Source organism: Odontomachus brunneus, unplaced genomic scaffold, assembly GCF_010583005.1.
Source record: "Odontomachus brunneus isolate Ranch 3 - 2012 unplaced genomic scaffold, Obru_v1 Obru_scaffold_100, whole genome shotgun sequence".
In the NCBI taxonomy this organism is placed as follows: Eukaryota; Metazoa; Arthropoda; class Insecta; order Hymenoptera; family Formicidae; genus Odontomachus; species Odontomachus brunneus.
This window is the reverse complement of record NW_022639550.1, coordinates 623,615-646,374: the sequence shown is the minus strand read 5'-3', so window position 1 is coordinate 646,374 and position 22,760 is coordinate 623,615. Positions and strand designations below refer to the sequence as shown.

Genomic DNA, 22,760 nt, shown 5'->3' with positions numbered 1-22,760 from the left:
CCCCCCCCCCCCTCCCGCCGCCGCACCGAGCGTTTCTTTCTTTCCGCAGGAACGTCCGAACCCTGCGGGAGGAACAATTTTAATTCCTCAATCGCGAGCGATTGCAGGAAGAGTTACGGCAGGAACCGAAGGGGACGCGAAGCAGAGAAAGAAAGAGAAATGCGCGCAAATAATTGGGCGGAATTACATCTGAACTGTGAATGCGCGAATGACTGGAAATGCGAGGCGCACTCTTTAAATTTCTTGGAGTGAAGTCTCACTCGAAAGGTAGAATGCCATCGAAACACAAGAAAATTCCAATTGAAGTTACCAGAATTCCGTTCAAGTTAACCGGAAGTTTTATTAACTTGAACAGAATTCTGATAACTACATGCGGAATTTCTGGTTCCTTTATATTTCGCCACAGAAATTTCATTATCTACACTTTTACCAACTCTTTTATACAACCAACTCTTTTCTTTCGTGCACTATCGCTTTGAGTGAGATTCCTAAAAAGATTTAGAGAGCACGACTCATTTTTCTTATTTTGAAATGAAAAAGAAAATTGGGAAATTATATAAATGCAATGTGCAGTTTCTTCAAAGGGGAAATATCTGTAATTTTTTGTCATGTCGTCGACGGTTTCTCTGCGATCGAGCCGGCTATCTTGCTTAATTGATATTGCCATAACGAGGTAACTTTTCATCAGTTTGGATTGGATATCGTAAAATTTACGAAATTGACTTATTTACTTACTCAATAATCGTTCGTTTTTCTTCCGCATAGGCTTGGTCCACAATAGGTGTCGCAAGCCATAAAACTTGGCTAATCACAGTCGATTGTTACAAGGAAAATCGACCAGTTTTTACGGTATCTGTTGTAGATCAAGCCGTAATGCTGCACCAAAAAATTCGCATCCCGATGACTTTACGGTGGTCGTCAGTCCGACCAAATTTACGAGATGCCAGCGATACGCGACCGACCTAAATTTAAAGTTAATCTCGATCATCTGCCCGCTCGCATCGGTGAGGCTCGTCAGGTTGACGTGAAAAATGTAGAAACGTCGTAAATTGATTACTATCAAACGGACGTTCCTTAAAAGATACCGATCGAAATCGTGTCGTTTGATCGTGTCTCGATAGTTTACACGTAATACACTTGTAAATTATGATATGTAAATGATTTCTCGAGCGCAGATAACGAGACAGTAGTTAATCTACGCGTTACGAGATGAACGAGAGACATTCACTTTTACAGATTAATATCTTTCGCCGGAAGCAAGCTTCGGCGAAAGCATCGCGTCCAGTACCGAAAATTGAGCGCCCCTCATCGCGAAATTGCGTTTCCTCTCGTTCGTGCCGATTCGTATGCTCGACGCGCAGTTTCGAGGAATCGCGAAATGGTAACGTCTCCGTAATTAGCCCCGATGTTAAGCCCGATCCTGTATACGATCTGTGCACGCAACACACTTCAGCGTAAATCTGTTAACCGAGATTTTCCGGGGCACGCACGCACGTATGCATGCACGCATGCACGCACGCGTATACGCACGCACACACGATCTCGCGCATTCGGCGCTACGCCACCAGCGACAAGTCGTCCTTCGTACTTACCGTACGACGTTTCTCGCTCGCGAGCACCTGTACGCGGTGCCGATCAAACCGCCGAATTCAGCGGGGAGATGCCGCATATATCTCCTTTAAGCGGGGCCGGAAAGCGAAGGAGGTGGAGGCCGGACGGTGGTGAATGGAAGGAGACGCGGAGGAGAGCAAAAGCGAGAGGGAAAGAGAGGAGAGTACGCGCGTGTGTAAGGGGCAGCTCGGGGCGACTAACGAGAGAGCAAGGAGGCGACCGCGACCGCCGCTTCAGGCTGCCCAGAGGCGGCAGACACCGGCAAATTGGGCCGACATATTTTAGGCCCCGATCCATTTGCAGTTTCGACGTAAAACCAGTCGTTGGAATCCGGCCGCGGACGCGAAATTCTTACGAAACGCCTAAGGAGCGATTCGTCCTTCCCCGCTCTCCCGGAAATTGTCTTCCGACCGGTGCGTGCGATTTCAAGATTGCCCCGTGTCAATGGACTCGATGGGCGTATAATCTCGAGCGGAGATGCTAACAATAATATAGAGGAGCCGGCGGGAAGAAAGACCGCGGATGGAGTAAATTCGGCGCGCGCGCGTCATCCGGAAAAACATCGCGGTCCTTTTTGTTCATCGCTCCGAGTCATTTTGCAACGAAAAAATATTCAGAGATTTCTCATTGTTCACGTGCGAGTTGCGCATTTTCTTCGTACAGAAGATTCTCCGGAGGAACCTCTGGAGGCTCTGTGTATAAGCAGGCAGAACGGTGTGATTGGCGTGATTATCAATCGCAGGTAGCTTTGCGGTCGTCGCGGGGAAGTAGCGCGCGCATAATGGCGTCCTACACGCGCGCTCGCGAATGCATCAGGGAACCGCAGGAATCGCGCGGGATCCCCGATAGGGACGACCTATGGGACCCCTGCGGCGAGCACCATGGGCCGAGCCATGGTGTGTGACATTGGCGCATCTGGCATCGTCCCGAAACATTATTACTTACCCGTCACCGTGATAATGTATTAACCATAAAGGTGATCTGTGTTTACGACATCGCGGACATCGTCCGCGGCGTAACCTTTTGCGTAGGGTCGTCGCTCGGAGAGCGGATTTTCGCTAAATCGAGGCGTCCCCCTCTGCGGCGCGATTTTCCCTCCTTCGTCGATGTCATTTGGAATAAATCGGCTCGAGTTGGCACAGTGAGAAACTCGCGACAAGACTGTTCCCGATATTATTATCTTTCTTTTTACACCAAGTCGGATTTCAATGAAAGAGGGTACAAAGTGATACGTCAGGAGACTTCGCTCAAGGCACCGTTGCGCCTAAAGTCGGCGCTGCTCGTCGGAGCGTGTGTCACGCGTAAATTGTACTTTATTGGCTAGTAAATTGATTCGCAACTCCGTCGCGGCGTCGGCTCGGCCGTGCGCGCCCCATGGCCGAGGACACGGACGTTCGCCTTCTACGTGATTCGAGCATTAAAGGGAACTCCCGACGTTTTACTCGCGCAGGCCGCGCTTAATTACGGCGATTGCGCGTACTTGTTATCGCGATGTGCGGAATTTAGCGCTTACGTCAGGTCAGAGAGAGAGAGAGAAAGAGAGAGAGAAAAAGGGAGGGAGGAAGGCAAAAGAAGAGCCGTTCAATCCGCGGTCCCGCCGATTGTCGTCGATCCCGCGTCGATAACGCGGCCCTCGCGATCGAGAGATTGCGCCGCGAAAAATTAGCCGCATGCGCCGCGCTAAGTGATTACACTCTCCTCGTACCCGCTGCTTCTGCTGCAATAGCCGTCGGTCAATCTGCATAATCGCGTAACGTCACCTCTCGACCAAGTACCGATTTTTAGTACAATCAATTACAGCCCGTTATCAGGTGTATCGACGCCTATTTAACGCGCTTTAATAAGTCATCGCGCCGGACGAATTACCGGCGAGGCAGATTACATGCGTACACACATACACACGCGCGATCGTCGATGCGCAAGCCGCCCTGGGCGACTGATGGCGCTCAGACTGATCCTCGTAACGAGCGCCGATCCGCAATCGCAATCGAGAATTTATGTCCGCTGTTCTACGTCCGCTGCATCTTCGTACACTCCACCTGCTTCGCGCATGGTCTTTATCGTCCGGCATCTGCGAGCGCGCGACATTGTTCGGGACCGATGGATACGCGCGCAAGATATGATCCACAAAAGAACCGCGGCGAACCGCACCGAAATCGGAATCTGGACGCATCCCTTAAGCGGGCCGCTTGGCTTAAGGGCTTGGAAAAAGACAGGTAGAAATCGATGTTATCCGTCGACGACGGCGACGACAACGACGATGACGACGACGACGACGACGGGCAGCCCCGATCCGTTCCGATGAGACGACAAAAAGCGAGAGTTCGACGCGGCATACCTACCGAGCGCACTTAAAGGAGGTAGCCGTGGGTAATTTAGAGTCGGTCGCGCGCGCGAGAGGCGCGGAGGAACGTCTCGATACTCGGAAAATTACTTGTGCCGTTTATTACGTATTTCCGTATAATGGCTCAATTATCCGCGTTTTTGTCGTCGACGATCGCGATGATCGCGCTCGTACCGCGATTATATCCTGCGTTCTCTGCCCTGCAGAATAATCGCGCAGGGTGAAAAATCACGGAGCACCAAGCAACCCCCTCTCTCTCTCTCTCTCTCTCTCTCTCTCTCTTTCTCTCTCTCTTTCTCTCTCTTTTCTCTCACCTTTGGGGAATGTGTGAAACTTTCTGTTTTTTCTCCATTTGTACGATCACTTTATTAAGCAATTGAGAGGATTAATTTTTTATTTCGTCTCAAAGTCGACAATCTCTCGCTTCGATGTGCCGCCGTGGATTCACCTGAGTTGATTTACGCGAACGTGTCGTCGCCGATGAAACGAAGGTGGTAGTTTGGCTATCGGACTAAGTTTTCAAAATTGATTATTTCTACTGTTCTTTAACAGATTTTAGAATCAAGAAAGCAGGGATTTTAAAGCCATTTTTTATATATTTAAAAATCTTGCTTGCTCAATTCTGTAACTTGTTAGAAAATACTGATAATAACCGGTTTTGTCAACTTATTCCTTGTAGGCAACTAGCCCCGACTTTCCCTAAAACATCAGTCGAAATGATACTTTAAGCGATTGAAATGAATAGAGCGATTATTTCTACTTACCGTGTTGGGTGGGTTTGCAAATGTATGCAACTAGAAGACACCTTACGTTCTCGAATGAAAGGGATACGTGTGAAAAGGGTACGCGATACTTTTGTCGTTTAATTTGTCACCGTTAGCTGCCTCGATTTGATAGTCTATTAGTTAAAAATGTAAATGTCGGTCCCCTCGGAGAGTCGCTTGCCGGCGCGTCAGTTCGGCAGAGCACCAGGTGCAAACGACACAAAATTAAAAAGACAGCGGCATGTCTTCTCGCCGTCTCTCTCGATCTTTTTTCATCTTTATCGCGTACAAGCGCACGCGCGCGCCCTTAAACGGGTTTACCTTGGGATTTTTGAAAAGTGGCCGCACGACGCAAGGCCGCGCGATTTCACGACCAAATTGTGATCGATGAGTTCGATATCGCCGGCCATATCTGCGTGGCCGGGGCCGGCACTAACAACGATGTCCTCTTCTCTTCGCCACTTAATAATAATAATAATCCTTATCAACGAGAAAGTATACTCTTTAGCATAGATTAGTGAAGTAGGAATCAAATAATCACAGATAAGAGAAACAGGCAGAGGCATTGACTCTATATTAAGGTGTAGGAGTGGAAAACATAAAATGGAAGAATGGATAAGTAAGTGAGTAGCAAATAGAAAAATAACTAAACATTCACGAGTTATCTTAACCTCGAGGTTAAGATAAAATCGTGAACGTATAGTTTTTTTTATTTATTATCCACTAAACCGTTTATTTATTTATTCTTATTTTATATCCTCTATATACTCTATATTTTAATATAAAATCGAAGTTCCTGTTGGTTTCATTTGCAATCACTTTGTGAATGTTTGGTTTTTCCTTTTTCTGTTTACCAAGTTACGAAGAAAGCACTTTATCTTAAACTTTTCGGTTTCTGATAGAAATTTCAACAATTCTCTCAGGCGTCTGTGTAAAAAATATTTATATTTACTTTCAAATATATATATCGCGTATCGTTCGTTGTTACTTATTCAGGAGCCGAATTCTCCTCTTCGTGGGCTCAGTCATCGAATTAGCGAGCAAATTTCAAGGGTTTCTTGCAATTAGTGTAGCCGTGAATATATCAGAACAGCCGCGAATTTATCGAGTTCGACTCGTGATGATCGATGTGCTGTTTTGCGCAATAAACCCTCCTGAAAATCGAAACACTCAGTCGCGCGCGGACGGGCAACGTGGCGGCTCGGTAACATTCCAATTAAAGTCGCTGATTATCACGCATTCAATTAGCATAACTCATATGAAGGCCATAACGAAGCACAAAAACCTTCTTAGTCAAAGAGCCGAGGCATAAAACCCGGCAGGGAGAGAACGATCGCATGCCGAAGATGACGGTACTCGCGCGTCAACGTGAACGCAAAGGCGTTAAGGCGCGGATAAGAAAAGGGGAAGAAGAGGCTGAAGAAATAAATGAGAAGAAGAGAGGAGAGAGTGGCATCGTTTATATACCGCGGCGTGGCTCGCAGTCGTTACGAATGCTCAACGACGACGACCGGCCAGACGATCGCGCGTTGCTTCCAGACGACCGGACTGATGTCTTCTTTCGAGCCGCGCGTTCTATCGACGTGGTTGTCGTCGCTACAGTTCCTCAGGACTTAAGACATCGTCCACCATTTGTAGGGAGGAAGCGAGCGAGCGAGTGAGAAAGAAGTTGCAACGTACTCTTCGTCATTTCAGTCTTAAAGCTAGCTTGCGTTACGTTATCTCTAAAAATGGTTGACAGAATGCGGACCAATTAAGAATGATCATGCTTTGACCTAATTTTGACTAGAAAAACTGTAGCATTGGTGGATTAACCAAATTTCTGTTGAAATATGAACATCAGAGATTCCGATTGAAGTTACCAGAACTCTGTTCTAGTCGGCAAGACCTCTCAACTCAAAGGTCAACTCAAAGGGAATGCTGAGGAGACTTCAACAGACTTTTTGGCTTGTTCATATTTCGTCAGAAACTTTTAGTTAATTCAACCAAGCGTTCTTTTCGTTAAGGATAATGGAACAGAATGAAAGGATCTTTCACGACAGAATGGAATCCACGAGATGGCCCTCTCTCCTTCCAGACGTCACCCTCGCGCGAAACGCGAAAACCGGGTTGCCGAAGACACGGGGGGGAAGTGACGGGTCGATTGCGCGCGTCCGGATCACCGTCTATAAAGTACGGTTATGAACCTACGGTTCTTCGGCGTAGGTAATTAGCGCGAAAGTCGGCGTACGCGCTACCGACGGCAACGCCTACGACAGTAAATTTGATTTCTCCGAGAGAACGACGGCTCTCCGGGCGGTGAATCGTGGAGAAAAAAAGAGGGAAGATGAGACAGGAAAGGAGGTGGTTACACGTACACACCCCGTGATCACCTGTCTCAATAAACATCCGGCTTACAACGGTGTCTCGAGTCGCGAGACGAGCGCGAAAGGAGCCAACAACTCCGTTGCTCTCTAACCCAACGACGTTGCGTCCCGGAGGAAGGAGATCGGATTAATCGATCAAGAGTAGGTCTCGAAGACGGTAATCGCGTAGCCGCTCTCGCACGCGCCTCTCCTCCTCCTTCTTCTCTTCTTCCATCGCCACCTCTCCAGCGCACGGACTCGATTTCTTAATTAGCTCCGGACAATCCGTCTAACAACGGAGATCGAACGTCTCGGTCTTTTTTCTGCGCCAGCTGCACGCTCCGCCGCCTACAGATATGTCCTCGCATCGTGTGTCCTTTTTTTCAATTCCGTCTCGTCCGGATGTGCTAACTGCTTCTCTCTAAATAAAGAATTAACCGTGTTTGCCGACGGGCGTAAAACAGTCTTTACGGCCGCGAATGTTCCTTCTCCCCGCAGCGATCGTTTTGCGGCCACTGAGAGGGTTGGCCTCTCCCTTGAATTTCGAGAGCTCATCGAGATCTAGAGATGCCCTCGACGATCTAGGCGCGCGAGTCCGAGCGTCAACAATAGGTCAGCAAATAGGTCAGCAAGAGGGACAGGAGCAGGGTTTTGCGAATCTGACGAGAGGAGACGAAGGTGTCTCGGTCCGGCGAGGTGATTCCGAGGACGCTTATGACTTGGACGAGTGGTATTGCCAAGCCCTATGCATGGGTAATGCAATAATCGAGCGAGTGAGTCGTCTCGTCTCGTTCCATCCCGTCCCGCCCGGCCCCACTTCGTCTGGTCTCATCTTCTCTCTTCTCTTCTCTTCTCTTCTCATCTCGTCTCATCCCGTCTCGTCTCGTCTCGGTCGCAGGGTTCGCCTATAAAACGCGAACGCGAGCCAGCCCCGTAATTACTGTGGAAGTGACTGGTTACTGGTTAACGCTCTGGTCGCCGGGGGTTTACCGCGGCCCACGGTTCATCGGCTCGATTGGCTGCCACCTAACGGAGCGAGCGAGCGAGCGAGCGTGCTGGCCAGTGTAAATCGAGAGGCCATTACGCGCCGTGGCAAAAATGTAATGAGATATTACGCCGCCACGGCGGTTCCTTTTAACGAGGTAAAGCGAGTCGACTCCCCGAAGGGCCTCGGTTTATTTCGTCGTCGAGAGCAATCCGACGAATTTCGCTCGCTCGCGCATGAATTGGATCCTCGGCGGAGGCGCCGTGGTGCCATCGCGTTCGCGGCTTCCTCCGGAATCAGGCCGGTGATGAGCTCCGATGTGTTGCTCGATCATCGGTCTCGCTTATCGGGAACGCTATCGAGCGGTTCGCTCGCTTCCGCCGGCAGGGGTTTGCGGAAATCTTTGTTCCTTTACGACCGCCAGGGATATTACGTCGCTCCGCTGAATGACAGTTTCGATCGCTGAAGATTATGCCTTCGAAAAGCACCGTTAGGCCGTAAACGTCACGCGTGCACCATTCCATTACTCGTGGTCTGGTCCCACACTGTACGAAAAATATCGACGATATCTCGTGAAAAATGGACGGCCAAGTTCGTTTGGTTTCCTTGCTTTTCTTCAAATTCCGATTCCCGGTCAATCGAATCTTCTCGCAACTTTTGTCATTCTCCTTAGACTCTCTGATTCGATTTCGTTACCTTGCACAGTTACCTTGATGGTGTGTCGTGTGATGCATTTTCTCAGAGTAGAGCTCTCTTTTACGACTTTTAAGAAATGAGCACACTGAGAGAAGCGATATCCAAGCAATAAAAAGCACTTATTCCGTGGATAACATATTTTAACATGCTGTAAAATAATTTGCGAATAAGCAAATATACACGCGAGAAAAATTTTGTTAGATTAACCTGATGGAATATGAACGAATCGGAATTCCCAATTTCTGATTAACTAAACAAGATTTCTGGACCGGAACTGTTCAAGTTGAACACTTGAATAGAATTTTGGTAACTTCAACCCGGGATCCTGCAGTTTGTTTATATTTCACCAGACATTTGATTAATCCAATCAAATCTTTCTTCTGCATATTTTTTTAAAACCTCCTAGCTCTTTGTGAAAACAATTGTTCACTCTGTTTAAATAAAGGAATTCAAATTTAGGAAAATTATATTATTACCTATGTAGTATCTACAGAGTTTGAAGAGTCTCGATGTTTATTTATTGATTCTTGAATTACTCCACACGAGAGAAAGAAAGAGACATCTCCTTCCTCTTCTCCCCTGCACCAGATGTCAGTCTCGCGAATTGTCGTGACGCTCGGTTTGTTTTTCACCCGGCGAGAATGCGTTATTATAATGATTCGTGCCGAGCTGTCGTGCATCGATTGCATGTATCGTAATGTCATCATGACATGCAGAGAAATTGGAACGGATCGGTAGGCACGTAAGTGATTTTGTCAATTAATAAATTAACTGATAATAGAGTGTCAATATCTGCGCTCGCCGGTATGTGTGTGTGTGTGTCGCGTACGCGTAATTGAGCGAGTACTCGAAGCGGCCGCCCGCCCTGAACTTTCGTAATTGATTGCTCCGTAATTATCCCGAGCTGCTCTTCTCGTCCTTCGGCGGCAACAGGTGCAACGAGATCCAAAAATGTATTAAGAACGCAGCATGGCTCGCGTCTGCCAACCTCGAGGTTCGGTATCGAGCATCGCGAGTGTCTTGCTCTTCTTCAAATATGGTCCTCGCATGATTCCTTTTGACGCGAACCTTTTCACGAGAAAATTGAGGAATCCTCTCGCAGTCCTCCTTAAATTCGCCGATTCGATTTCGTTTGCCTTGTACGACGGCGACGTGACGCGTAATGATTCGTTTTTTCAGCTCTTACGTTTTTTAAATAATGCGAGTAACCCAATCTTATAATTGGTCACAATTTAATCGAAGCGCGCTTCGTACGCATCACGACTCGAATGTTGTTGCGTGCACACCTTTTTCTTTTTCTCCTTTTTTTTTTTTTTTGGTTTAAATCCCAGATCGATCCGCGATTATTTAAAGCGTGCACACAGGTGCTTCCACGTTTCGCAACGTGTATCCACCTTGCGAGTACCCGCCGGTGAAATTCCATAAATGCAATCGGGCGCAAGAGATAAGTAATGAAATTATGATACGGGAGCGTTACGGGATCCAATTAAGTATCGGTAATGGCAGGAGTCGGAATGTCCACATATTACCTGAAATTATAGCCGGCGCAATCCCGACAACCGACAAGATGGCGCGTTAAAGACGCACACGCGAGAAGAATCTGTGTGTGCGCGTTGATCGTTTTCTCAGGTTTCGTGGCGAACGTTGCGTCTTGTCTCGATATAAATGGCTTATGGATTTATTGAAACGCGGCTTTTCTCGGTTCTTTTCAGAATAGATTTCATGCGCGTTAAAGGTGTCCCCCGACAGTGCGCGCGCGATTCTCCGGGATCGAGTACAATAAATTAAGTATCCTTCCCGAGAAACGTGCGCGCTGATCCTCTCATGGCACCTTTAATGGTATCGCGAAGTCGATCCGGAGAAGCCTGTTTACGAGAAGAGAATCGGCGATAAAAGAAACATCCGGCGAAAAACAGGTGACGATGGAACAGTTGAAACGGCCGCGAAGCGTTTCCAATCTCATTACGCGACTTAGTAAGAAAACAATTATTCGACAGATAACATTTGAAATGCAATTAGATATAGCACACTCAAGTTTGTTGAGAATTTTTACATGTGTGACATTTCTGCATGTGTGTTCTTTCGTAATTAAATATAAAGTTATTTCGAATGTATCGGAACAGCAGGTGAGAGGAGTCTCGCTCGGCAATTAAAACAGTTATTCTCGTGTTGGGCTTGTGTCGACAGTGAGAGCGGGATGGCAAGAGAGGGAGCGAGAAAGAGAGAAAACTAATCGCGAGAATGTTCATAAGACATGCTAATCGACTTAAAATTATATCGTAATATACGCGTCGGTGATCTGATAGCACGCGGGAATTAAAATGCTACGCGGATGAAACTTCTTTTTGCGTAACGATGGGCGTGCCGCCTCAAATCGAGCTGTGCGCCGCCGTTGGCAAAACACCGACGCGTATCCCTCGGTCATCCTCCGGCAAAAAGTGCCAAGTACGAAATTGATCTGCTATCATTCGCGCTGGTTGTTTGCGTGCAGCCTGTGCGCGCTGCAACACATCGTAATCGCCGATATTTTCCTCGTTGATCTTTCTCCACTTTCGGAGCTGTCTCGTGAAGAACTCGCGCTTTAACTTGGAATCGCGAGCCAAGCCCTGCCATTAATGAGATGTTGCACGTGTGCAATTGAAAGTAGCAGAACGCTAATTTATGCGCAGTTGACGTCCGATTGGGTGTTAACATGTCGTATACTCGACGCATTGGCGCGCGAAATCTCCGATGGCGATCTCGCGCGAACGGGACATCGCGAGCGCGCGTGCGCTCGCGACCGCGATAAATCGGAAGGTCGTTATTAAAATTATGAAGATGTCGAGATTACGGCGATAATTCGTAGCGCACGCAGCGCATACATCGGCGAGGACGCCGCCGTCGTTGTGCGGTCTTCCAGCGCGCGTGGTAGCGCAAATTGGTGCCGCGTGTCCTCGTCCTCGTCCTCGTCCTCATCTTGGTAGTGCGAGTTGAAATTTCGGGGCGAGCTTTCGGGCGTGCCGTCGCAAATCAGATCGATCGATCGAGCGAGTGAGCGCCGTCTCACTTGCCGTCTTGCTTCTTCTCTCGCTATCTCTCTGCGTCTGGTATACATATATATATATATATATATATATATATATATATATACATATATATATCGCCGTCTGGATCTGCCAGACAGAAATCGAGTAAACGGAGCAAAAGGAAATCCACCGCCGACCCGATCTTGACTTTCGATGTTTTAATATCGTGCGTTCGCGCGCAAAAATTCGATGCGTCCCGCGTCGCGATACCCGCGCAATAAAGATCGGAATTTTTTGGCTTACGGCGGCAAGAGGGAGAGAGAGAGAGAGAAGGAGGAAGAGAGAGAGGGAGAAAGAGAGAGAGAGAGTAATGGCGATGCAACGCCGGCTTCGGACGCGCGCTGCACGCGTAAATAAAGTTAATGCAAATTTCACACTCTATTCACAAGCCCGCCAAGTTTTTGTTTTGCCGACTTTTTATCCCGGCACTTTCGATTGACGCGCTCGGGAGTATGTATCGCGGCTCGTCCTTTTCGCAGCGATGGATACCCGGATGAAGTTTCAAATAACGATGGGCGTGCGCGAACGTATCAAATCGTATCAAAGAGAGCGAGCTCTACTTCGCCTTACCCACCTTCGATTAATATCTCGGTGGCCGCACGTCCGCCGCGTAGAAATTCATTAAGAACCTCACCCCGGCGTATATATATCGAGGTACGGGCGAGCACGCGTGCGACCAGTGCTTTAAAGATATGTGGCAGGCGTGAGAGCTAGGATGTGTGCGCGGAGCAGAGAGAGATGCGAAAGAGTAAGGAAAAAAAAATAGAAAAGAGGCGCGCTTAAAAGGAAGGCGGCGAAGATAAGAGACAGAGGGGCACAGGCGTTTAGCATCTGCCTATATAATAACGAAGCACGAATACGAAACGAAACGCGTCGCGATGTTTTGCCCGCGAGACCGAGGGGTCTGATTTGTAATTTATCGCTTTATTGCGGCGACGGGAAAGGGTGCTGCGACCCGGGTGCGCATAATTAACACGTAAATGCAGTCGCTCCGTGGCTCGCGCCCATCAGGTGTGCGCAGCGAAGTAAGTATAGGTGAAGAACGTTTTTTTCTTCCTTCTGGGTGTCATCAGTATGTATAGTTCGTCAGTGTGAGTCATCGATACAGATCGTAATTGCGTGTCGCACACTTGGCCCAGTCTTTAACTCACCGGCGGTGCTGAGGTGCCGTTTTTAACGCGTTAGGTGCAGACTGACGGACAACTGCCGAGCGATCTCTGACTCGAAATTTTAGCCCTACTTTCGACCTGAATTTTCTAACAACTAGATCTTTCTAACTTAAATAAAATCAAAAGAGATTAATATAAATTGCAGAGTATTAAAGTAGGCATTAAATGGAATATTGAGGTCGAAAGGGGAATCAAAATCTCAGTTCAGGTTGAAAAACTACTTATGTTATGCGATTTCTTTTATATTGTCTCTTCCAGGTCAAAATTTTAACTGAGCGGAACCTCTATGCGCGATGTGCGCAAAAGTTAGTTTCGGAAGTAGAGATCGGAGAATTGCAACGTGCTCGCTCATCGACATTCGAAGAAATTCGCTACCGTTCGGGCGCAGGTGCGAGAGTTTGTCTATTCCCGGAAGAATAATAGTTGTGCCGCCTTAGGAAGCTATTAAAGCCGCGCCGAAGTCGCCAAAAACACGCTAGATTATCTACGATTAGACACGGACGAGAAAGATCGACTGACGGCCGCTCGTTCCTCTCGGTCTCGCGTTTACCATCCCTGAGAAAACCCAACGATAATCAATCTCAAAGCAAATTTCTACTGCTCGCAGCGCGACCATCGTACGACCAACTGCTTCTCTATCCATCCGCGATATTAATAGCGAAAAAAAGCAAAGAGAAACAAAAGAAGGCGAGAAAAGTTGAAACTCTTTACTCGAAGTTGCGTGATAATTAACTGCACGAACTGCACTTCAACATGGGCAAGGCACGGGCCAATGCGCGATTCGGAAAGACACCCATATCCCGTGGCAGCGGCAATTTTGACACTCTGGACAGTCAAACAGCAAACATCGAGATAACAACGATGTAATTTCGCGCGATAAACGCGACCGCGGCGTTTCGTTACCTTGTTCGACAATTTCGGGGCTGCCTTTAACGACGTGGTTGATTCTGCTTAGCTGCGAGGTGTTGCGCTAAGCACCGTCCACTCTCTCTCTCTCTCTCTCTCTCTCTTTCTTATTCCACAATTGTTTTTGCGTCCGTTTTCTGGCACACCGCTGGTAATTGGCGAGAAGGGACTGCCCTTTCCCTTTTTACGATTTGCCAGGATACCTCTCTTTCTCCTTGCTCGTCCCTTGAGAAAGAGCGCGCCCTTACTGTGAACTCGTCGTAAAAAGGAGCTACGGTAAGCCCAATGGCGCTGTTACGACAAACGCTCGGACTTGAAACTCAATCAACATTTGCCATCGCGAAATATTTATTTAATCCACCTGTCAATATTGCTTTAGAAACGTACACGCGAGCAGACCATTTCTTTCGCAGACCGTAACGATCATTCCTACATTAATAGTCTTTTGTAAGCTTTGTGTGTTTTATTTTGCGCAAAAGTCACTCTTTTTTCGAAGCTAATCAGAAAACTTATAAGTCACATTTAGAGATATTCTGATCGATAAAAAGGAATAAGGAATTAATTTTTACTGGAAATACAGCAAATTTTTTAATAATACGTTTCAGTTTTTGAGATATGAGTAACGCATATGAAAGGAGAGTCGATTACTACGAAATATTGATCTTTGGTTACAAAATTCGATAATAATTTTCACTATAAAATTCTCTCCGGAGCAGTTTCGTCCTCACGTTCCGTGCCGCACCGGTCGATGATGAGCGCGCTTCGCGCCCTGCAGCGCTTTCTCGAAGGGATGCGATGTAAGAAAAACGCGCGAGATAAATAGGATGAGCTGTGTTTGTATAACGAAGCTACGAGAGACGAGAGACGAGAGCACCGCCCATTATTGGCACCTGTCGGGATAATAAAGCAATTGTTCGCAATTATCGAAATTCATGGCTCGCACCGAACGTTCTCGGTGTGTTTCCCCGAAACCGCGCGCCCGAAAAGCGGAGATTTTTTTCTCCCCGCGCGCGTTTCCACGCGCTCGTTGTTTGTCTGTTGCAACGCACCTGCGACGCGGCCACGGTACTGCATCGCGACCCTTGTAACCCCGAGAAGAGTGCGCGGCTCGATTTATAGCGGAACTTGCGAGCGGAATTTACTCGCGTTTGCTACTCTCAACTGCAAATTCCAACGTGTGCTGGACGTTCCCTCGTCTCCACGCGACGACAGCGATGAGTTTCTTTTTTTTTTTTACGCGGGATGGGCTCGGCCGGATCGATCCGAGTTCGAATTCGATGTGGCCGCGTCGCGCTCGGGAAGCGAGAGGCAACGACGGGGAGCGATCGCGAGTGTCAAGTGTCGCTTGGAGGGCAGGAATGGTGGTGGTGCATCCACACTACGTAGGAATGATCGTTACGTCGCGCTTACTCCCTCGACGTCGATCAGCGGACGGATTACGCATGTCCCAGCAGCTGCGCATCCTTCCTGGGCGTTCCAAAGAGCCGCCAATCGGCGAAACCCTCTAATACCATCCATCCGGCGGGCTGACCAATGCCGGGGTCGGGTTCTATCAGCGCGGGTGTCATCGGGCCACTCAGGCCGCGCGATATTATCATCGTCGTTAAGAGAGACCGCGCGCCGCGGCTCCGGGGGTTGGTAGGGGCGAGGCGCGGGGTTATACGTTGGCCATCGATCCTACGACTCCGGGAATCGACGCTGCCTCAGGCTTCGACCGGAATTCGAAGCTCGGGGTATCTGACGGGGTAAGTAAGTGGAAGAGAGGGTGGACGTAACAGTTTAATCCCGCCAGCCATATCCGTCTGATACGAATATAATGCGCGATATCGACGAAAAGAATAACATTAAATGCACCCTCGCCGTTGATAATTTGGCCGCAGTGAATGCAAGAATGATCCAATTCACACAAAAGGAGTACGTTTCGAAAAAAATGAAGATGAAAATTTGATACATGACGTAATTAGTAAAAAATAGAAAAAAATAATTAATTTCAGACACCCATAAGGCTTTTTTATTTTATGTAGAAAGACGCATGAACTTTCGTAACCCCTAAAACCTCGAAAATCATAATTTTGAGGATTGGATCATTTTTGCATAACTGTGGCCACCCAATCGTATAAACAGCTCGAATTTTTTCGAACTGTTTGCTCGTTCGCTCGAGAAATCGTTAGCACACGCGTACGAGAAAGGATCACCTGAAAATTTGTTTGCACGTCGCCCCGACGTACACATTGGAGAGATGCGAGATACGTCCGGCTACCTGCTTCGTCCTAATAGTCTCGTAGAAACAACGGATGCACCTTGCACACACTTGATCACCTTTTTTTCGCGGACTTCCTCGCGTCCCATATTGCCTCTTCATAAATTACAATTTTATCCATGAGATTAATATTTGATCGAGGTGCGAGCGTGAAATCTGCGGTGTTATAGCCGTGGTGGGAAGAGAGGGACGATCTCTCTAGGACAATAAAATGGGAAGAAGCGCGTTCCTAACATCTTGGACGGATTGACAGGAGGCAGCTGCGTGTTTTCGGGTGAGATCGAAAAAATCGCGCGATCGAGAGAGCAGGTACTCGTAAGCTTTGTTTTCGGAAGCAGGCTACAGTCAAATATCGCTCATGGATGAATTGGTCGCGCGAATTTCGCGCGATTACGTCGGCGGACAAAAGAGAGACAGAAGCGATCGTTTCGTCCTCGGCAAGATATCACCTAATTATAACACATCGAGGAATATCGGTCTCTTTCAGACGAGAACCGCGTCGCTAGCAAAATTCGTCAGATAAGCCGGGGCGGGCAGGACGTACCGAGGGTTGAAATCGCTCACCTGTCCTGGCACAGGACACATTCGCACCAGCCTGGAGTCAAATACGCCTCGTAATTTCCCTCCTTGGAGCAGCCGCGCTCGCGCAGCGACCATAAATTAATTTGTCGCAATGATCTGATCTGTTTCTTGTTAGGGGTTGTCCCATCGCCGTTGTTATGTTGAATCTGATAAGAACGCGGTTACGTAATTTCGTACCCTAGTTTCCGTTCGGAGGTTCCGTTCTACCTGCGCGGCAACCAACCGATAATAGTCCTAAAATTCGTCCCTTTCCTTCCCTCTCTTCGTTTAACGACTTTCGCGCGAATCGTGCAAACAGGAGACGCCCGAGATACGGTCGGACGATACGTGGCGAATATGTGGGCGTAAAGTGCCGCTTTGATCGCGAAACGCGAAGCTTACTCGCGGAAGATTCCATCGACTTGGGTTAATTTAAACTCCGGTAAGGACGACTTCTTGTTTCATCGTGAGGTGAAAATCGGAAGGAGACGGAACGGACGCGCGTAGATGCCCGAGAAATCGGACGATTGTAACATTTGGGCCGACCGCAACGAGCCTGGAACCACCGATTAACAGGCGATGATCCGTGAACGAGTACAACCTGCGCACGGTCGTCTAGAGACACAAGGGTACAGGGAGTCTGCCTGGAGTCAAGGGATCCGACAATCACTCCACGGGGGGTTGTTACAGGGTCCGGCGGTTACCCTCGTGTTTATTTGTCATTCGACACCCCGTACATTAAACATCAGAGAACTCGTGTACTGCCGACACGCTGACTCGTACCTCATCGACGAGGAATGTCTCTTTTTCTCTCTCCTCCCTCTCTCTCTCTCTCTCTCTCTCTCTCTCTCAGAGCCTGTGTACGCTCGGAAACCTCTAATTATTTCTAGGGGATCTAATAAATTCGCGGTATTCTCTGTTGTAATTATCCGGCTACGTTTCTGCTACGTATACAGGATCCTGAAGAAAAGGGGGACCGGGTAGAACGAAAATCGCGGAAGATGAGCAAAGCGAAGCACGCGAGAAAATCGGCCAGCTAAATATTCGCGCGTGTATAGTCGCAAATTACCATTTCTCGGCGAGATGACTGATGTACCATCCGACCTTCGCGTCCTTCGTGATCGAAAAGACGTATCGAACCCGACATTTCGCGGATCGCCCGTGGAGAAGCCGCTTAAACAGTGGTGGCGGCGCACGAGACAAGGGATCGGGGTATATAATTGTCGAAACAAGGTACGCCCCTTGCGTAAGAACTCTCGGACCAAGGACTGGGACTCGAATCGTTTCGGTTACCGGCTAGGGAATTCGCGAGACGATCGTTCTCTCTTGTACTTGGATCTTCGTGGAACTCGGAGGACCTATCGGTGCTCGCGGACACTCGCGTGTCTGAACACCCAGTCGATTACGTCTTCCTAAGAGGAATTGCGGAATATTACACAACAGCCTCTCTCGCATCGCAACGTCTCGCGTGTTTCGCGAACGTCAAACGAAAGACAAAGGGCTCGCGTTAAACCTTGCTTTCGCCCGGCCTTCGTCCTATTGACATTGAACGCCCCGAAAATTCCGCGTCGGATCAAGTGCGTGCGCGCGCGATTTACGCGCGTTGCGAATGAATCGATACGAGGCTACGTGATCACTTCTGGGCAGGGAGAGAGGGGGAAGCGCAGGGGAAACGAATTTATTAAATTCACCATAGAGGGAATTGTTGCATCAACAAAGGGCGGTCGTGCGAGAGAAATCGTGTCCGTGTTTGCGTGCGCGTCACAGTGAAAAAGTTTCGAAGCGTTGAAAAACTTTGGACGTAACACGCCGCACGCTGTGAAGACGTAATTGTCACGCATAACGGCCGCGGGAGTTCGCGGCCGCGAGCCGCATATAACAGCACGGCAAGAAGGGGCACGATAAGCATAACGCGACTGATTTAAATGAAAAACGAGTTATACGGAGAGTGCTGAGGTATAAAGGGAACAAGTCGCAAGCGGGGAAATCGACTCGAGCACATCTCGCGACGCATAATCGATACCCTTCGTTGGAGAGAACTATCGTTTAGCCGTATCTCGGGCATCTCCTGTGGGCCCACGAAATACGCCGCTGCGGGTCCCGCTCGTGAAAACCCTTTAATTACATCCACGATACGCGGAGGGGGACGTCACGGAACAACCTCCGAAAGAGCGACTCCGCTCCGACTACCCTTGCGCGAACGTGCGTGCGTACAGGACGAACGAACGAATGCGAGAGAAGAACGGAGAAGGTGGTGGCGCAAGAAGGAGGAGTAAGAGCTCTTCGGAGGAACCCGGTGGAGGAGGCAAGGTAACGGCGAGTAGTACGAGGGAGAACGCGCGTTTTGCCCGCCCACCCCCAGGTACATATGCACATACACACACGCATACATATACATACACATTCTCTCTCTCTCTCTCTCTCTCTCTTTTTCTCTTTCCTCGAGCGAGTCAACCCCTCCAATCTTGCCACCTCTCTCTCTCTCTCTCTTTCTCCTCTCTCTCTCTCTCTCTCTCTCTCTTTCGCTCAGCGGGAGCCACGGGCCACAGTTCGCTCCGCAGCCGTGGGCACAACCCGGGCCACGGGCCACGAGCCACGGGCCACGCGGGCCTGCAACATCCAGCACGCGACGACACGCTACCGTCATCTTCTCCCTTCCCCCGCGCAGCCCTCATATTCCCGTTCGCTCGCCCTTACGCTCTCTCTCGCGCGCGTCCCTCGCTCGTTCTTTCTCTTTTTCCTCACCTCGTCGTCCAGCGTGTACACACGCGCGACACACACACACACACACACAACGTGCGTACCCGAGCGGTAGACGACACGGGCGGTGGCAGGCAGAGGGTACGGGGGACCTGACCGAAAGCAAAGCCCGTAACCCCCGTTTGCGGGCCGAGCCCACTTCAGACACGTCGTGTCCTCCGCGTGGTCCACATCTCATCTTGTCCTGAGCATTTCTCTTTCTCGCTCTCTTCTTCTCCCTCTCTCTCTCTTTCTCTCTCTCTCTCTCTGTCTCCCCTTCACTCCTCCTCCTCCTTCTCCTCGCTCGCTCTCTCTCTCTCTCTCTCTCTCTCTTTCTCTGTCGCTCTCTTCCTCTCGTTACCCGTCTCTCTACCTCTTCTTCTTCGCTCGCTCGCACTTCTGCCACGGCTACCTCGCCGCGCGTATATCTCTCGCCGCTCTCGCGCCCTTGCCGCGCTTGGTACCTGCGTCCCGCTCCCTTCTGCCTCCACCTCGACGCGCTCGTCCTTCTCCTCGAGCGCGTTCGCCGGCCGACCGCAGTCGTCCACCGCGTTTGCCCTCGCGTCGCGCGGACCTGCCACTCCGCCGGCTACCAAGAGTAGCTGCACGTGCTGCGGCTCGAGCACGAGGTAGAAGCGTCAACCTGTCGAGAAGAGGGAAGAAGAAGTCGGGGGAGGGGGGCGATCGCGATCGGGTCTGCGGCTTCCGATGGAGGGGCACGGGGCGAAGCTCACCTTCGGACAATCCCAGTGCGGATAATTTGAGGCGGCGGGAAGAACAGTCGGAAGTTGAACGCGTGGTTACCAGTGAGCCGGTCTCTTGGTGCAAGTGGAACAACTACGTGAAGACCTCGACATTCCGTCGATGATTATTAGAACCGACGGTGGGAAAACCGGAAGAAAGGTGTCGAGTCTCTCTCTTCGTACGATATTATTCTTTCGAGATTAAAACACCAGGCAATCACTCACAAGTTCTCGCGAAAGAGTTAAATCTGTCTCCTGAAATGGTCAGATACGTCTGAAAGGACCAACGCGGGTTCGTGCACTCGAAAATCGTCGCGACAGTCCTACAGTAATACAGAGACACATCCTCGGTGACTTGGTTTACATTTGATGCGTTCGAGGGGTGAGAAGAAGGTGCGTTGACAGGCGATCGCACACTTCCGCGAAATAATCAGAGCGAAATAAAAGTAAGGAAGGAAGCACAGAGGGATAAGGAGGCGCAGATCATTGGCTCGGCGGGCGACATAGTGGAAGGTGGTCGTCGGGAGAGAAATCTTCCTGTCGGCATCTGACGTGTCCCCGTAGGTGTACCATTATATAGTCATCCGCGCATCTCCCTTCCTCCGCCGTTCCTTCTCTCTTTCCGTCTTTCCGGCTTTCGTGTCACATCCACGTCTCATTGCCGTGAAAGCGAAGTCATTTCCTGCGGCCCGAGTCGAGTCGAGTCGAGCGCGCGACGCACACCAAGACGACACACGCGTGTCGTCCCGCCGCGAAATCGTCTCGTGGGACGTAGCACGAGGTGCAACGTGACGTTGTACAATGTCGGCGAACTGACGGCGATCAAGGAGAAGAGAGGCATCAACCAGGCGCCATCAGGAGCCAACGAACGGCAAACGGGACAACCACCACCGCACAACGCACGTAACGAAGCTGGCCGGTCTCTCGAGGGGTGCGCGAAGGAGCAGGTTCTCGAGAAGAGCGGATATCACTCGGAAGAAGCTGAGGAGAGTACCGACCGCATAAAAATCAACAGGTATACACACACACACGGTTCCCATTTGTCTCTTGCTTTCTCGCGGGAACCGCCACCGTGACGAACGTTTCCGCGTGTAATTGTGGCCGCGCGCGCCCTGCTCGAATAAATAAATTATCCGTCGAGTTTCTTGCCAATTAGAGCGATGCGCGGCTATGCCTACACCTCGCGTCGTAACTCAATGTCGACCTTCGTATAAACGTCCATACTTGTCTCGGATATCCCATCAGAAAAACTCACCCTCGCTGCGTTCGCGACTCGCCGATGTGAAATCCGTTATCCTATGATAGGCCGGCGAATGTCGCGGCGATTTGACCGCTTCCACTTCGCGAACTACTTGCCACCGCGATCGACCGTGAATCCGGCGGCCGTGTTTGCTGAATTTGCTTGCGCGTGAATTGCGTGAAATTAGCTCAGTCGCTTTCAAGTAGGACGTGCGCGTTGGACGTGTGTCGCGAGTCGGACGCGTTCTCCAGCGCGTTCGTATCAGCGAAGACTCGCATATCTCCACAGGTAGATATTTTTACGCATTACTCCTCGCCTCGGCGTTGAAAAGCCGATAATGATCTGACCCAAATAAATAACATTCCCGGGCGTAAATCTGCGCTCGTGGCACGCTCGTACGTGCGACAGCGACGCGTTTTCCTCACGGTCTCTCTCTCTCTCTCTCGTCACAAATTTCCGCTGACACTTATCGACGCACTCGACTTGATTACCTGCGCGCGCTTGAGCGACGAGAAAAAGAGAGAAGAAAAAACAAAACATCCCTACGACGACCTCCATCCGGCCGATATCTCGATGATATCGACGACAAGAGCCGACCGGCGAAATGCCGTGCGTCCAACGGATCGACAGGGCAATCGCATCGCGAGATCATCTGTCGCACGTGCGTGCGCGATGACGCAACGCGAAAATCAGCGGTGCTAATTACGCGATAATCATCCGACATCGCGAAGCGGGCGGGGGGTAGAGTGATGGAGGGTAAGGGGCGGGCGGGGGAGCAGGTCGCGATCGAAAGAGACCGTGAGACGAAGAAGGAACGAGAAGGAAGTTGCGGGCTGTGCTTCAGCATGAGCATGAACACGAGCATGAGCAGCGACCACCGAGTCCCGTGACTGCGGTGGCCCCGAAGGAAGGAAGGGGCGGATATATACATATACTTATTCGGTCGGGATATAAGCGATAAATATTAAAGTTCCTTATAAAGCACAAAGTTCTCTGCCGCGCCCCACCCCCTCTCACTCGCTCGCTCTTGCTCGCTCTCGCTCGCTTACTCTCTCTCTCTCTCTCTCTCTCTCTCTCTCTCTCTCTCTCTCTCTCTCTCTTTCTTCTCCTCGCAGTTTCTTTCTCTCTTCTTCTGCCGACCGGCACGGTGGGGCCCCTGGCACGCCATCGCTTCATTTAAAATGCAAATTCGTCCGGGTGGCGTGAACCACGGCGGCCCGAATTATTCTAATTACCCGCCCCCCTCTCGGTCCCTCTCTCACCCGCGCCACTGACCGATGCTCCTAACCGCGTTGTGTGCTCTCGAAAGCTTATCCGCTCTTCGACCGCTCC

The 22,760-nt window shown here is 49.8% G+C and overlaps 1 protein-coding gene across 3 annotated transcripts in view; it reads left to right on the top strand.

The window, feature by feature from the left end:
- The window catches only part of LOC116848743, an 82,218-nt gene that overhangs the window by 36,032 nt on the left and 23,426 nt on the right, over positions 1–22,760 (top strand). Inside the window, exon 1 of one of the 3 annotated variants that reach the window (XM_032825163.1) lies at positions 16,849–21,203. The exons of the other annotated variants lie outside the window; for them this stretch is intronic. The gene's annotated coding sequence lies outside the window, so the exon portion shown is untranslated. Of the gene's footprint in view, positions 1–16,848; positions 21,204–22,760 lie in introns of those variants that run through there. 3 annotated transcript variants of the gene reach the window in all.